Below are 15,119 nucleotides of genomic sequence, written 5' to 3'. Positions count from 1 at the left end.
GTTATGAAATGAAGCCCTGGGAGGGAATTCTCATCAGACTCCTTAGGAGAGCAGAGAAAGGGATTGGAATTAAAATGGTAACTGATGACTTGGTTGGCATTCAGACTGACTTCTTAAGTCTTTCTTTCTCTTCATGTCATCATTAAATGAGATAGAGCAGGCAACTGGTAAATGGGAGAAATCTAGGCTAGTGCTCTGATGCTGTGATAGCCAGTCTTTAATAGCTCTCTTTTAGGCACTGAGGGCTTCCCAGATGGCTCCTGTGGTAAAGAACCCACCTGCAAATGCAGGAGACCTAAGACACTTGGGTTCGATCCTTGTGTCAGGAAGATCCCCTGGAGGAGGGCATGGCAATCCATTCCAGTATTCCTACCTGGGGAATCCTATGGATGGAGGAGCTTTGCAGGCTACAGTCCATAAGGTTGCACAGAGTTGGACATGACTGAAGCAACTTAGCACTGGTTCTGAGCCCCACACTGAACAGGAAGCACGCTACCCCACCCCCATAGCAATCCCACAAGGTGAGCCACCTCGCTGCCCCTTTTACAGGTAGGCAATCCAGGCACAGTATTATCTTACTGGAGACCACACGTACACCCCTGCCTCCCAAATCAGCCCCTTCTCTACCTCAAGGTGGTCCCTCCCCACGGACCCTATTCATTTTCTTTGACTTTGCTTAGAAGTTGGAAGGATGAAGGGAAGCCAAACCAGCAGATCAAATCAGAGTTTTCTGTAGTCCTCCTCTGCTCTGTATCATAGATTCTAGCACTTGGCTCCCTGGCTTTAAATATTGCCTGTATTACCTATCAACTGTGTGAACTCAAGAGGAATTACTTAATCTCTCTGAACTTAATTTTCCCCATCTGTAAAATTGGTTTAATTATGCATCTAGCTCATATGATTGTTTTTGTTGTTCAGTCGTGTCTGACTCTTTGCAACCCCATGGAGTGCAGCATACCAGGCTTCCGAGTCCTTCACTGGCTCCCAGAGTTCAGTCAAACTCATGTCCATTGAGTTGATGATGCCATCTAACTATCTCATCCTCTGTTGCCTCCTTCTCCTCCTGCCCTCAATGTTTCCCAGGATCAGGGTCTTTTCCATAGGATTGTTGTAAAAATTAAATAATTTAAATATGTTAATCTCTTAGAATGGTGCCTGGCACATAGGCAGTGTTTGTTGTCATTTTTGTTTTGTTTATTTTTTAATTGAAGTATAGTTGATTTACAATGTTGTGTTAATTTCTGCTGTACCGCAAAATGATTCAGTTACATATATATCTTCATATTCTTTTTCCATTATGTTTTATCATAGGATATTGAATATAGTTCCCTTGCTATACAGTAGCAGAGAAGGCAATGGCACCCCACTCCAGTACTCTTGCCTGGAAAATCCCACGGGCAGAGGAGCCTGGTAGGCTGCAGTCCATGGGGTCGCTAGGAGTAAGACACAACTGGACTTGCTTGGTGGTGCAGTGGGTAAGAATCCACCTGCCAATGGAGGGTACATGGGTTTGATCCCTGGTCGGGGAAGATTCTACATGCCATGGAGCAGCTAAACCTGTGGGCCACAGCTACTGAACCTGTACTCCGCAACAAGAGAAGCCACCACAGTGAGAAACCCATGCATCACAATGAAAAGTAACCCCATTCACCACACCTAGAGAAAGCCTGTGCAAAGCAGCAAAGACCCAGCACCACCAAAAACAAATAAATAGGTACAGCTTTAAAATTTTTGTGACCCCATGGACTGTAGCATGCCAGGCTCCTCGGTCCATGGGATTTCCCAGGCAAGAATCCTGGAGTGGGTTTCCATTTCCTTATCCAGGGGATCTTTGATCCCAACCCAGGGATCAAATCCACATCTCTGGCATTGGCAGGCAGACTGTTTACCACTGCACCATCTGGGAAGTCCCATGATATGCTTACTCCAAATCAGTCGAGAGAATAGGATTTCCTCAAGGTCAGTCAGGTCACCCAGGAGCCGAAGGTGAGATCACCCTTCCAGAAGCATATAGACACCTGGAAAATCATAGTACCTGAAAAAAAATCATACTGTGAGAGAAAGAAAGGAAAATCTAGGTGGCCAAAATCAGGGTCCACTATACAGAGGTGCTGTTATTCCTTTTTAATAGAGAAGGAAACTCAGGCTGTGAGAGTTTTCATAATTTCACACAGTCATCAAATTAAAAGCGGAACTCGAGCCTTTCTGATCCTAAGATACATGTTCTTCAGGGCCACATTAAAGCTCTATGGGGTTTGCTATGTTCACAGCAGCACTATTGACAATAGCCATTACATGGAAACAACCCAATTGTCCATTGACAGATGACTGGATAAAAAGCTGTGGTGCGTATATACAGTGGAATACTGCCGCTGCTGCTGCTGCTAAGTCGCTTCAGTCGTGTCCGACTCTGTACGACCCCAGAGACAGCAGCCCACCAGACTTCCCCACCCCTGGGATTCTCCAGGCAAGAACGCTGGAGTGGGTTGCCATTTCCTTCTCCAATGTATGAAAGTGAAAAGTGAAAGTGAAGTCGTTCAGTCGCGTCTGACTCTTAGCAACCCCATGGACTGCAGCCTTCCAGGCTCCTCTGTCCATGGATTTTCCAGGCAAGAGTACTGGAGTGGGGTGCCATTGCCTTCTCTGACAGTGGAATACTACTCAGCCATAAAAGAATAAAATAATGCCGTATGCAGCAAGCTGAATGGACCTAGAGATTATCGTACTAAGCGAATTAAGTCAGAAAGAGAAAGACAAATATCATATGATATCATTTGTATGTGGAATCTGAAATACACTGACACAATGGACATGAGTTTGCGGAAACTCCAGGAGAAAGTGAAGGACAGGCATTTTGCAGTTCATGGGGTCGCAATGAGTCAGACATGACTTAGCAATTGAACACCAACAAAATACAAGTCAGCATATCTATGAAATAAAAACAGACTCACAGATATAGAGAACAGACTTGGTGTTGCCACATGAGAGAGGAGATAGAGGAGGGAAGGAATGGGAATGGAATAGAATTAATAGAGTCAAACTATCACATATAGGATGGATAAACAACAAGTTCCTACTGAATGGTACATGAAACTATATTCAATATTCTGTGACATACCGTCTTAGAAAAGAATATGAAAAAAATGTATTTATATATATATATATGCATGCATACATACATACTGTCACTCTGCTGTATAGAAGAAATTATACAACATTTTAAATCAGCTATACTTTAATAAACTTTTTTTAAAAAGCTTTACAGAGTTTGGAGATGTGGCAGTTTTTATTGATTGAGCTCATATCATGTTTGGCCACTATGAAGACACTTTACAAGAATCTTATTTAATTCCTTTCATTAACCCCGAAAATTAGTTCCATTTAATCAGATGAGGGGGTAAACTGGGATTAAACAGCACATTTGGCTTGTTGCAGGCCACAGAGCTAAGCCAAAAAATCAAAATTGGAACCCTGGTCTCTTTGGATCAAAAGCCTAAACTTTTCCTATGACCCTAAAATAACCAAATGCCATTCTCATATTCTTCTATTATTTGAGATTCATATGAGAAAAAGTCAAACTTTTAATGAGGATCCTGACGAATTTCAATTCAATGACCCAGTTTTTTTTCCCCCTAATTTTTATTTTAGAATAAGACTTTCAAAGCACATATAGATATGGACTTTTTCTCTTTTTTTGTGCTCCAAGCTCTGTGACCTCCTCTTTCCACCTGCTTTCACTGAGAACTTTTAGGATAAAACATCTTAATTGGCTGCTCTGATGCTCTCTGGGCTGAATGGGATCAGGAGGCTCGGGTTCCATGCTGGTTTGCCTCCTGTTCTCCATCAGCCAGGAGCCAGGGAGAGCTGAGTGTATTATGATTGCATGAACCTAGGTCATGCTCAGATCTTGCATGGAAGCCCTCAGCCGCTTCTCCCCTTTGTTCCCTAAAATCCCTTCTACTTCTAAGACAGGGGCAGGAATTCTGGTTAGTTGAGGCCCCAGACAAGTACCAGGCAGTATATTACTGTTTAATTTTCACATCCACATCAAATATCGGTATTCTTTATAAAGGTGAAGACACTGGTTCACAGAGGTGAAATAACCACCCAAGGTATCACAGCTGGTGAGTGGGGATTAGGAACTGACCTGAAGAACTCCATGAAATTGCTGAAGAAGAGCTCCATGAAAGAGCTGAAAAAATCTTTAATTTTTTATTGTGCCTCCCAGATGGTAAATTTCTGTAGTGTTAGTCACTCAGTCCTTGTGAACTCATGGACCATAGCCCTTCAGGATCCTCTTGTACATGGAATTCTCCAGGCAAGAATACTGGAGTGGGTTGCCATGCCCTCTTCCAGGGGATCCTCCTGACCCAGGGATTGAACCTGTGTCTCCTGCACTGAAGGCAGATTCTTTACTGTCTGAGTCACCAGGGAAGTCCAAATTTCTATAAGGAATCTGCCAAAGTCTTATACTTCTTTGCTGTATATCCTAGGTAAAGTCATATGAATTTACTTGCAACTAACAGAATCCTACTCAGATTAGCTTAAGCTAACCAGGGCCTTGAATGCAGTGTAGACTTTCCTTCATCATATGAGTTTCTGTGTGTTTACTTCATTCTTGTTCACTTAAACTAGTTTGCTTGACTTCCCACAAATTAAAAAAAAAGACTGCTGCACCTCTAGTTTACATGACTAGATTATTCATACAGAAGAGTTTTCTTTTCCTCCACCCCCCCCAACCATTTCTCAATGCATCTTAATCCTCTCCGTATTTTAATCTGCAAGGGTTCCGCCTGGCTTGGCTAAGGCCCATATGCAACACTAACTCAATCATCTATGTCTGAAGTCTGGGAGTGACACTGGACCAAAATGGTAGCTTTCCTTGGAAATTTGTGGTTGGAAGGAGGAGGAAGTGGTCTCAGAAAAATTTGAGGGTAAAACCCAGATCCAGTGGTTTTACTGGATAGACTGCCTAATAGTTCTCCTTTATAAAAGTATTGAAACTGTACTACCTCATTAAGACAATCTAGTGAATTACATTTTAGGAATGCAGAATGCTGTTAATTGATATAAATGCTCAATAAATGCAGAAAGTTTTTTTGTTTGTTTTAAAATACACATATATTCTTTTGCAGATTATTTTTCCTTTACATGTTATTGCAAGATTTTGAATATAGTTCCTGTGCTCAACAGTAGGTCCTTGTTTATATGTAATAAACAAGTGGTGTATATATGTTAATCCCCAATTCCCAGTTTACACTTCCTCCCTTTCCCCTTTGGTAGCCATAAGTTTGTTTTCTATACCTGTGAGTCTGTTTCTATTTTGTAAATAAGTTCATTTGTATCATTTTTTTTTGATTCCACATATTAGTGACATGTGTCCTTCTCTGTCTGGCTTATTTCACCTAGTGTGGTAATCTCAGTGTTCATCCATGTTGTTGCAAATAGTATTATTTCATTCTTTTTTACGGCCAAGTAATATTCCATTATATTTCTATACCACACTTTCTTTATCCATTCATCTGTCAATGGACATTTGGGTAATTTCCATGTCTTCCCTATTATAAATAGTACTGCTGTGAACACTGGGGTGCAGGTATCTTTTTGAATTAGAGTTTTCCTCTTTTCCAGATATATGTCCAGGAGTGGGATTGCTGGATTGTATGATAGTTCAGTTTTTAGCTTTTGAGGAACCTTGATACCACTCTCCACAGTGGCTGCAGCAAAAGTGCAGGTTTTTATCCTATCCTTTGAGTTTTGAGTTGGAAAACAGAATAAATTGCCATTTGAGAGAGGAAATCAGTGGAAGAGCTCAGGGGGGACATGGTAAAAGGCCACGGCATTCTTCTTAGAATCAAAATTGGTGCACGCTTATCTCTAAGGCAGAGTTCCTTCATTATAGGCAGAGTCAAAATATTTGCAGAATTTTTTCTTCTTCACTTAAGACCATGTTCCTAACCATAGATCCACACATGGGTTTTTTAAGCAGACGTGTTTAAAAAATAACTGATGCTGAGGCCCAGTCCTACCTCCCTCTAGGGATTCTGATTCAATTCATCTGGGGTGGGACACATGCATTAATTTTCCAAAGAGCTTCAGAGATGAGTCTCATACACACAGAAAGGAGAGCTATTGACTTATAGTGAGAAGCAGATACCTGAGGTCCTGAACCTATTCCAAGAAGTGCTCAGACCAAAAGCCACATGATCACAGGCAGGCAGGGATGGTGTCTTTTGCTCCAGGGAGATGTGGGCCAGGCTCTGAAGTGGTGTCCTCTCCAGGAGGTGCTGTGCTGAAGCTATTCATGGGTCTATTCTAGAGTGAGACCTGTTTTGGCTAATTACAAGAGAAATACTGAAGCTCGGGTGGATCTTGTTAGTGTCAAGTATATTCCTATTGGGTCCAATTTGCTCTACTCTTTTACTTCATCATCTCTCATTTGAAATGGCATTAGGGCATATTAGGAAGAACTCTCAGAAACTGAAGGGGATGGGAATGACAGGTTCGAGTGGCCATTCCTGACATACAGCCAAACTTTAAGAGCAGAAGGAGAGTGCACATGAGCTGCATTAGCTCACATCAGGGAGGGCCTCCTGGTCTCAACCTTTGCTCCCTTTTTAGACAATTAAAACAGGCACCCTGCCTAGGCAAAATTGATAACAGCACATTGAATCTGTACAAAAATTTACAACTTACAAAACTCCCTCACAAATACCTCACTGTTCCCTAAAGTGTGATAACATAAACCATAGTCCCATAGGTGGTATAGAAGATGCTTTTAAGTGGTACACAGAGATTTTTAATAATTATCTTAATGCCTATTTGGGGAAACATAATTATCAAGTGGAAACTGATTTCACAGATATTATTTCTTATGATAAAGTAGATGATTAAGATTTTACCTCCCCCTTAGAGTGAGTTGATTTAAAGAGAAATGTTAATTTCAGGTTATGGTTAATCCAGTAAGACAGCATGATGTGTTTTGAGGATGATCAAAGTTTGGGGGACATTGGGTTATTTTGTTGTCACCAATAATCCAGAGTAAGTTGGTCGTTATCTGGGGGTGTGGGGAGTTGTTTTATTGATTATTGAATTGGAGCTTTGAGAGTTTAAATAACTCATCCAGGCTTGTTTTTTATATATGTGTGTGTGTATTAAGCTGCTTCAGTCGTGTCCAACTCTGTGTGACCCTATGGACTGTAGCCTGCCAGGCTCTTCTGTCCATGGGATTCTCCAGTCAAGAATACTGGAGTGGGTTGCCATGCCCTACTTCAGGGGATCTTCCCAACCCAGGGATCAAACCCGTGTCTCTTATGTCTCCTGGACTGGCAACTGGATTCTTTACCTCTAGTGCCATCTGGGAAGCCCTTTGAGCTCATATATATATATATATGTGTGTGTGTGTGTGTGTGTGTGTGAGTGTGTGTGTGTATGTATATAGGCTCAAATTCATGTTTTCTGAATCTAATTCCAGGCTTCTTTCTATGAACTTACTCTTCTGTTGAGAGTTAATGTCTAAATTCAGTTCAGTTCAGTTGCTCAGTTGTATCCAACTCTTTGAGACCCCGTGGACTGCAGCACACCAGGCTTCCCTGTCCATCACCAACTCCCAGACCTTGCTCAAACTCATGTCCATAGAGTCGGTGATGCCATCCAACCACCTCATCCTCTATCGTCCCCTTCTCCTCCTGCCTTCAATCTTTCCCAGCATCAGGGTTTTTTCCAATGAGTCAGTTCTTCTTTGTTGTTCTATCAGGTGAGAAAGGCTTTCCAGAGTCACCCACACTCAGAATAGATGCATACATGGCCCTGGATATGTAATAGAATGGACCAGTTCAGTGGTTCTCTAAGGGTGGCTTCTGGGCCAACAGCAGAAACATCATCTGGAATCTCTGCAAATTTTTAGACCCACTAGAGGACTGCTGGGCCACAAACTCTGAAGGTGGGGCTCAGAAATCTCTGTTTTATCAAACTCAAGGTGATTCCGAGGCACACTGTAGTTTAGGGACTATCTTTGGGTTTTCAACTAGGGGTGACTTGGTTTCCTTAGGAGACATTTAACCATATCTGGAAACATGGCACAGTGGTAAAGAATCTACTTGTCAATGCAGGAGATGCAGGTCTGATCCCTGGGTCATGAAGACCCCCTGGAGAAGGGAATGGCAACCCACTCCAGTATTCTTGCTGGAGAATCCCCATGGACAGAGGAGTCTGGGGGTCTACAGTCCATGGGGTCACAAAGAGTCAGACCTGACTGAGCAAGGAGGCACTTATAGTTGTCCCACTTGGGGCAGGGGGTGCTGCAGACCTCTGGTGAGTAGAGGCCTGGGATGCTGCTGAACATCCTATACAGGACAGCCTCCTACTACAAGGATTGATCCATCCCAAGATGTCAGTAGGGCTAAGATGAAGAAACCCTGCACCAAACCGTACCAAATCTTGGCCTGATGGGCATGGTGGTTTGGTCAATGGTGTATAGTTTCTTTTTTTAATTAAAAAAAAAAAATTGGCCTTGTCCTGTGGCATGTGGGATCTTAGTGCCCATACCAAGGGTTGAATGCATGCCCCCTGCATTGGAAGCATGGAGTCTTAACCACTGGAGTCCCAGGGAAGTCCTACAATGGTGTATACTTAACAGACCACAAGTCATCTAAAAATTGAAGCTTCTTTTGGCCTCTGGTTGACTGAGTAGCACATTGGCCATTTGCCAGGGCTCACAGGTTCATGGTCAGTGGGCAAGGAACTTCTTCAATCCGTAGCCATAGTCATATTATCTTAAATGGATGTCAAATTGTGGTCAGAGGTGGTGGTAGAGTCTAGCCCAAGAAACCAGGGCAGCCAAGGTCAGGAAGGGCGGTGGTGAGGAGATACCCCTCATCCAAGGTAAGGAGCAATGGCTGCGCTTTGCTGGAGCAGCCGTGAAGAGATACCCCATGCCCAAGATAAGAGAAACCCAAGTAAGATGGTAGGTGTTGCAAGAGGGCATCAGAGGGCAAACACACTGAAACCATACTCACAGAAAACTAGTCAATCTAATCACACTAGGACCACAGCCTTGTCTAACTCAATGAAACTAAGCCATGCCCATGGGGCAACCCAAGATGGGCAGGTCATGATGGAGAGATCTGAAAGAATGTTGTCCACTGGAGAAGGGAATGGCAAGCCACTTCAGTATTCTTGCCTTGAGAACCCCATGAACAGTATGAAAAGGCAAAATGATAGGATACCAAAAGAGAAACTCCCCAGGTCAGTAGGTGCCCAATATGCTACTGGAGATCAGTGGAGAAATAACTCCAGAAAGAATGAAGGGACAGAGCCAAATCAAAAAGAATACCCAGCTGTGGATGTGACTGGTGATAGAAGCAAGGTCCGATGCTGTAAAGAGCAATACTGCATAGGAACCTGGAATGTCAGGTCCATGAATCAAGGCAAATTGGAAGTGGTCAAACAAGAGATGGCAAGAGTGAATGTTGACATTCTAGGAATCAGCGAACTGAAATGGACTGGAATGGGTGAATTTAACTCAGATGACCATTATATCTACTACTGTGGGCAGGAATCCCTCAGAAGAAATGGAGTAGCCATCATGGTCAACAAAAGAGTCTGAAATGCAGTACTTGCTTGGATGCAATCTCAAAAACAACAGAATGATCTCTGTTCGTTTCCAAGGCAAACCATCCAATATCACAGTAATCCAAGTCTATGCCCCAACCAGTAATGCTGAAGAAGCTGAAGTTGAACAGTTCTATGAAGACTTACAAGATCTTTTAGAACTAACACCCAAAAAAGATGTCCTTTTCATTATAGGGGGCTGGAATGCAAAAGTAGGAAGTCAAGAAACACCTGGAGTAACAGGCAAATTTGGCCTTGGAATACAGAATGAAGCAGGGCAAAGACTAATAGAGTTTTGCCAAGAAAATGCACTGGTCATAACAAACACCCTCTTCCAACAACACAAGAGAAGACTCTATACATGGACATCACCAGATGGTCAACACAGAAATCAGACTGATTATATTCTTTGCAGCCAAAGATGGAGAAGCTCTATACAGTCAGCAAAAACAAGACCAGGAGCTGACTGTGGCTCAGACCATGAACTCCTTATTGCCAAATTCAGACTTAAATTGAAGAAAGTAGGGAAAACCACTACACCATTCAGGTATGACCTAAATCAAATCCCTTATGATTATACAGTGGAAGTGAGAAATAGATTTAAGGGCCTAGATCTGATAGAGTGCCTGATGAACTATGGAATGAGGTTCGTGACATTGTACAGGAGACAGGGATCAAGACCATCCCCATGGAAAAGTAATGCCAAAAATCAAAATGGCTGTCTGGGGAGGCCTTACAAATAGCTGTGGAAAGAAGAGAAGCGAAAAGCAAAGGAGAAAAGGAAAGATATAAACATCTGAATGCAGAGTTCCAAAGAATAGCAAGAAGAGATAAGAAAGCCTTCTTCAGTGATCAATGCAAAGAAATAGAGGAAAACAACAGAATGGGAAAGACTAGAGATCTCTTCTGAAGAAGGCAATGGCACCCCACTCCAGTACTCTTGCTTGGAAAGTCCCATGGATGGAGGAGCCTGGTGGGCTGAAGTCCATGAGATCGCGAAGAGTCGGACACGACTGAACGACTTCATTTTCACTTTTTACTCTCATGCATTGGAGAAGGAAATGACAACCCACTCCAGTGTTCTTGCCTGGAGAATCCCAGGAACGGTGGAGCCTGGTGGGCTGCCGTCTATGGGGTCGCACAGAGTCAGACACGACTGAAGCGACTTAGCAGCAGCAGAGATCTCTTCAAGAAAATCAGAGATACCAAAGGAAAATTTCATCCAAAGATGGGCTTGATAAAGGACAGAAATGGTATGGACCTAACAGAAGCAGAAGATATTAAGAAGAGATGGCAAGAATACACAGAAGAACTGTACAAAAAAGATCTTCACAACCCAGATAATCACGATGGTGTGATCACTGACCTAGAGCCAGACATCCTGGAATGTGAAGTCAAGTGGGCCTTAGAAAGCATCACTATGAACAAAGCTAGTGGAGGTGATGGAATTCCAGTTGAGCTATTCCAAATCCTGAAAGATGATGCTGTAAAAGTACTGCATCAATATGCCAGCAAATTTGGAAAACTCAGCAGTGGCCACAGGACTGGAAAAGGTCAGTTTTTATTCCAATCCCAAAGAAAGGCAATGCCAAAGAATGCTCAAAGTACTGCACAACTGCACTCATCTCACATGCTAATAAAGTAATGCTCAAAAATTCTCCAAGCCAGGTTTCAGCAATACGTGAACTGTGAACTTCCTGATGTTCAAGCTGGTTTTAGAAAAGACAGAGGAACCAGAGATCAAATTGCCAACATCCACTGGATCATGGAAAAAACAAGAGAGTTCCAGAAAAACATCTATTTCTGCTTTATTGACTATGCCAAAGCTTTTGACTGTGTGGATCACAATAAACTGTGGAAAATTCTGAAAGAGGTGGGAATACCAGACCACCTGACCTGCCTCTTGAGAAATTTGTATGCAGACCAGGAAGCAACAGTTAGAACTGTACATGGAACAATAGACTGGTTCCAAATAGGAAAAGGAATACGTCAAGGCTGTATATTGTCACCCTGCTTATTTAACTTCTATGCAGAGTACATCATGAGAAACGCTGGACTGGAAGAAACACAAGCTGGAATCAAGATTGCCAGGAGAAATATCAATAACCTCAGATATGCAGATGACACCACCCTTATGGCAGAAAGTGAAGAGGAACTAAAAAGCCTTTTGATGAAAGTGAGAGTGGAGAATGAAAAAGTTGGCTTAAAGCTCAACATTCAGAAAACGAAGATCATGGCATGTGGTCCCATCACTTCATGGGAAATAGATGGGGAAACAGTGGAGACAGTGTCAGACTTTATTTTTTTGGGCTCCAAAATCACTGCAGATGGTGACTGCAGCCATGAAATAAAAAGACACTTACTCCTTGGAAGGAAAGTTATGACCAACCTAGAGAGCATATTCTAAAGCAGAGACATTACTTTGCCAACAAAGGTCTGTCTAGTCAAGGCTATGGTTTTTCCTGTGGTCATGTATGGATGTGAGAGTTGGACTGTGAAGAAGGCTGAGCACCGAAGAATTAATGCTTTTGAACTGTGGTGTTGGAGAAGACTCTTGAGAGTCCCTTGGACTGCAAGGAGATCCAACCAGTCCATTCTGAAGGAGATCAGCCTTGGGATTTCTTTGGAAGGAATGATGCTGAAGCTGAAACTCCAGTACTTTGGCCACCTCATGCGAAGAGTTGACTCACTGGAAAAGACTCTGAGGCTGGGAGGGATTGGGGGCAAGAGGTGAAGGGGACGACAGAGGATGAGATGGCTGGATGGCATCACTGACTCGATGGACGTGAGTCTGAGTGAACTCCGGGAGTTGGTCATGGACAGGGAGGCCTGGCGTGCTGCGATTCACGGGGTCGCAAAGAGTCGGACACAAATGAGCGACTGATCTGATCTGATCTGATCAGTGTCTGGTGAACTCCATTTGGCCTTCTTAGCACCTAGGACTTCAAACTGTCCTCTGAATGCTAAGACTCCACCCCCTCCAAAAAAGAATGCATATCCAGTTCCCTGATCACTAGGCCGTGTATCATAAAAGTCAACAGCACCGTCTGGGGAACGAGAGTGTTTGGAATCAAATCCCAGCTTTGCTATTTCATGGCTGTGTGACTTTGGCAAACTGGTCACCTTTCTAAGACTCGGTTTCCTCATTTGTAGAATAAGGGTGATAATTACTGGAGTTCTGGCTCAGTGGTAAAGAATCTGCCTACCAATGCAGGAGATGTAAGAAACTAGGGTTCGATTCCTGGGTCAGAAAGATCCCCTGAAGGAGGAAATAGCAACCCACCCCAGTATTCTTGCCTGGAAAATTCCGTCGATGGAGGAGACTGGCTGCAAATAGTCAGACATGACTGAGCGCACACACACACACACACAAGGGCTGAATGGCACACTGCATATAAAACTCTTAGAACAATACCGGATCCATAGAAAATGCTTACCACATGCTAAGTATCAGCATTACTATCTTTTTAGGTCTTGCATTTTAAAAATGGCAAGCCTGTCCCCTTTGTGCTTGATAAGAACCCCTGATGCTCATGTGTTTGAACTCATTCCTGGTCTCCTCTCTCTTCGCCCTGCCTCAGATCTGACAGTGGATGCTCCTTGTCCAGGACCAACCTTGTCTCTCTCTACACCTCTGATAAGCCAGGAGACAAACTGCATCATCTGCCTCCAGCTCTTGGACTCCACGCTGGTCCTGGAAGGTTGGTGTAATTTTTTTTTTTTTTTTTTTTACACAATTAGGATAGGATGGGTGTCTGGCATTACACTAGCTGCTCTCAGTTTCAAAGAATGCATTTTGAATGATGGGTTATCAGCATCAGGGAAGGTATTTTCAGGCAAGAGATGACTTTGCCCCCCATGGGCAGGCTCTCACTGAAGCTTTCATAAGGTCAGCCTTGCCCAGGTTAATATGGCTTTCGAAATAATAAAAGGGAAGAATCAAAATCTGTCTGCTTTCATTAAGTCTAACCTTTGCCTGCATATTAGAATATGTGTAACTCAGCACCATGCAGAAGGATGGCTGGCCTCCAGGTCAAGCTGGGTACAAAGGAGAAGAACAGGGCTTCTCATTAATGGCCCCGGAAGCAAGCGGGGTCAACATCATTAATATTAGAACATCCCCCAATTATCTTCAGATGATGAAACCCCTGAGGGAGGGGCCAGTGGGGGAAGCTCTGAACATGTCACTAGGATGAGAACTATTCAAGCTTCTTTTTCTTCTGTGTAACCTCCAAAGTCTGTGTCTCCCAGCTCAAACCAGCGTCTACTGCAAAAGCCTCTTTCTGTCTTTGCATCTGAGCATCACAGTGGGAACTCTTCTTCTAGTCAAAACAGAAAGAAATGGGAAAACTTTGCACAGGTGGCTATGCAACCCTCCTGATGGGAATGCTCTCATCTTATATGAAATTACTGGAAAGAAGTTGGAACCAGCTTTGGATTCTGAGGTTGGGGGAGGAGAGAAGTCAGCAGATTCAAACATGATGGGAGCTCCTATCAGATTTGTTGTTGGTATTCTGGAGTTCTGTTCCTGAGCCACAGAGCGTCTCCCAGGGTATGTGTGGGCTTCATGCAAAAATGATAAAGTCAACAGCCAACCTCCCTCCTTCAGAGGGAGTTATTTCTCGAGTGTTTTTTTTTTTCTTTTTTCCTGAGCCACCCTAGGAGGAGAACGCTGATGGATGGAGACTTCTATTTCAAAGGTTTGTTTAGTTTTTCAGGGAGAAGTGATATTTTGGTGACTCATCCTAACAGCAGTTGTAGGGGGAAATCTGCTAAAGGTTAAGAGCATTAAACATAAGGAATGTGAAACAGTTAAATGACAGTGTAGAGTATACCAAGTCCTGTGCTGGATAAGGGCAGCGGCTCTCAACCGTGGCCGTTCATTAGAGTTCTCCTTGGCACTCAGAAACAACGTAGTAAAAGAGTACAAGTGCCAACCGCCAGACTAATTAAGCCAGAACCTCTGGGGATTACCCCAGGCATCTGTAGTTTTCAAAACACCCCAGGTGATTTCAATGTGAAATCAGGGTGAAGCACCTTGGACCTAAATTGACAAGAGTTGAAAAAGACGTAATTTGCTCCCTTGAGAAAGTAAACAGAGACAACCTTGTAAACAAATACATGTATTTATTCACATAAGATGCACATAAGACATTAGATGCCCTCATGGTGATACACTCAAGGGATCAGGTTTTTGGAGAGAAGGAATAGACTTATTTGTCTTGGGAGGATCAGGGGGTCTTTCATGGAAGAGATGAGGTCAGAATAATTTTGAAGATGACAAAGGGTGTTTTCCAAGTTGGCAAGCAGGGAAGAAGACTGGCGGGGGGAAGGGAACTCACATGCTCTGTGTGGAGGTAGAGGAAAGCCAAGAAGATGCTGGAGATTTTTTTTGACCCATAGCTGTCAGATTGGAGAAGGCGATGGCACCCTACTCCGGTACTCTTGCCTGGAAAAGCCCATGGATGGCGGAGCCTGGTAAGCTGCAGTCCATGGGGTCGCAAAGA

Source organism: Bos taurus, chromosome 25 (genome assembly GCF_002263795.3).
Source record: "Bos taurus isolate L1 Dominette 01449 registration number 42190680 breed Hereford chromosome 25, ARS-UCD2.0, whole genome shotgun sequence".
Lineage (NCBI taxonomy): Eukaryota > Metazoa > Chordata > Mammalia > Artiodactyla > Bovidae > Bos > Bos taurus.
Note: the sequence above shows the minus strand (reverse complement) of the source record.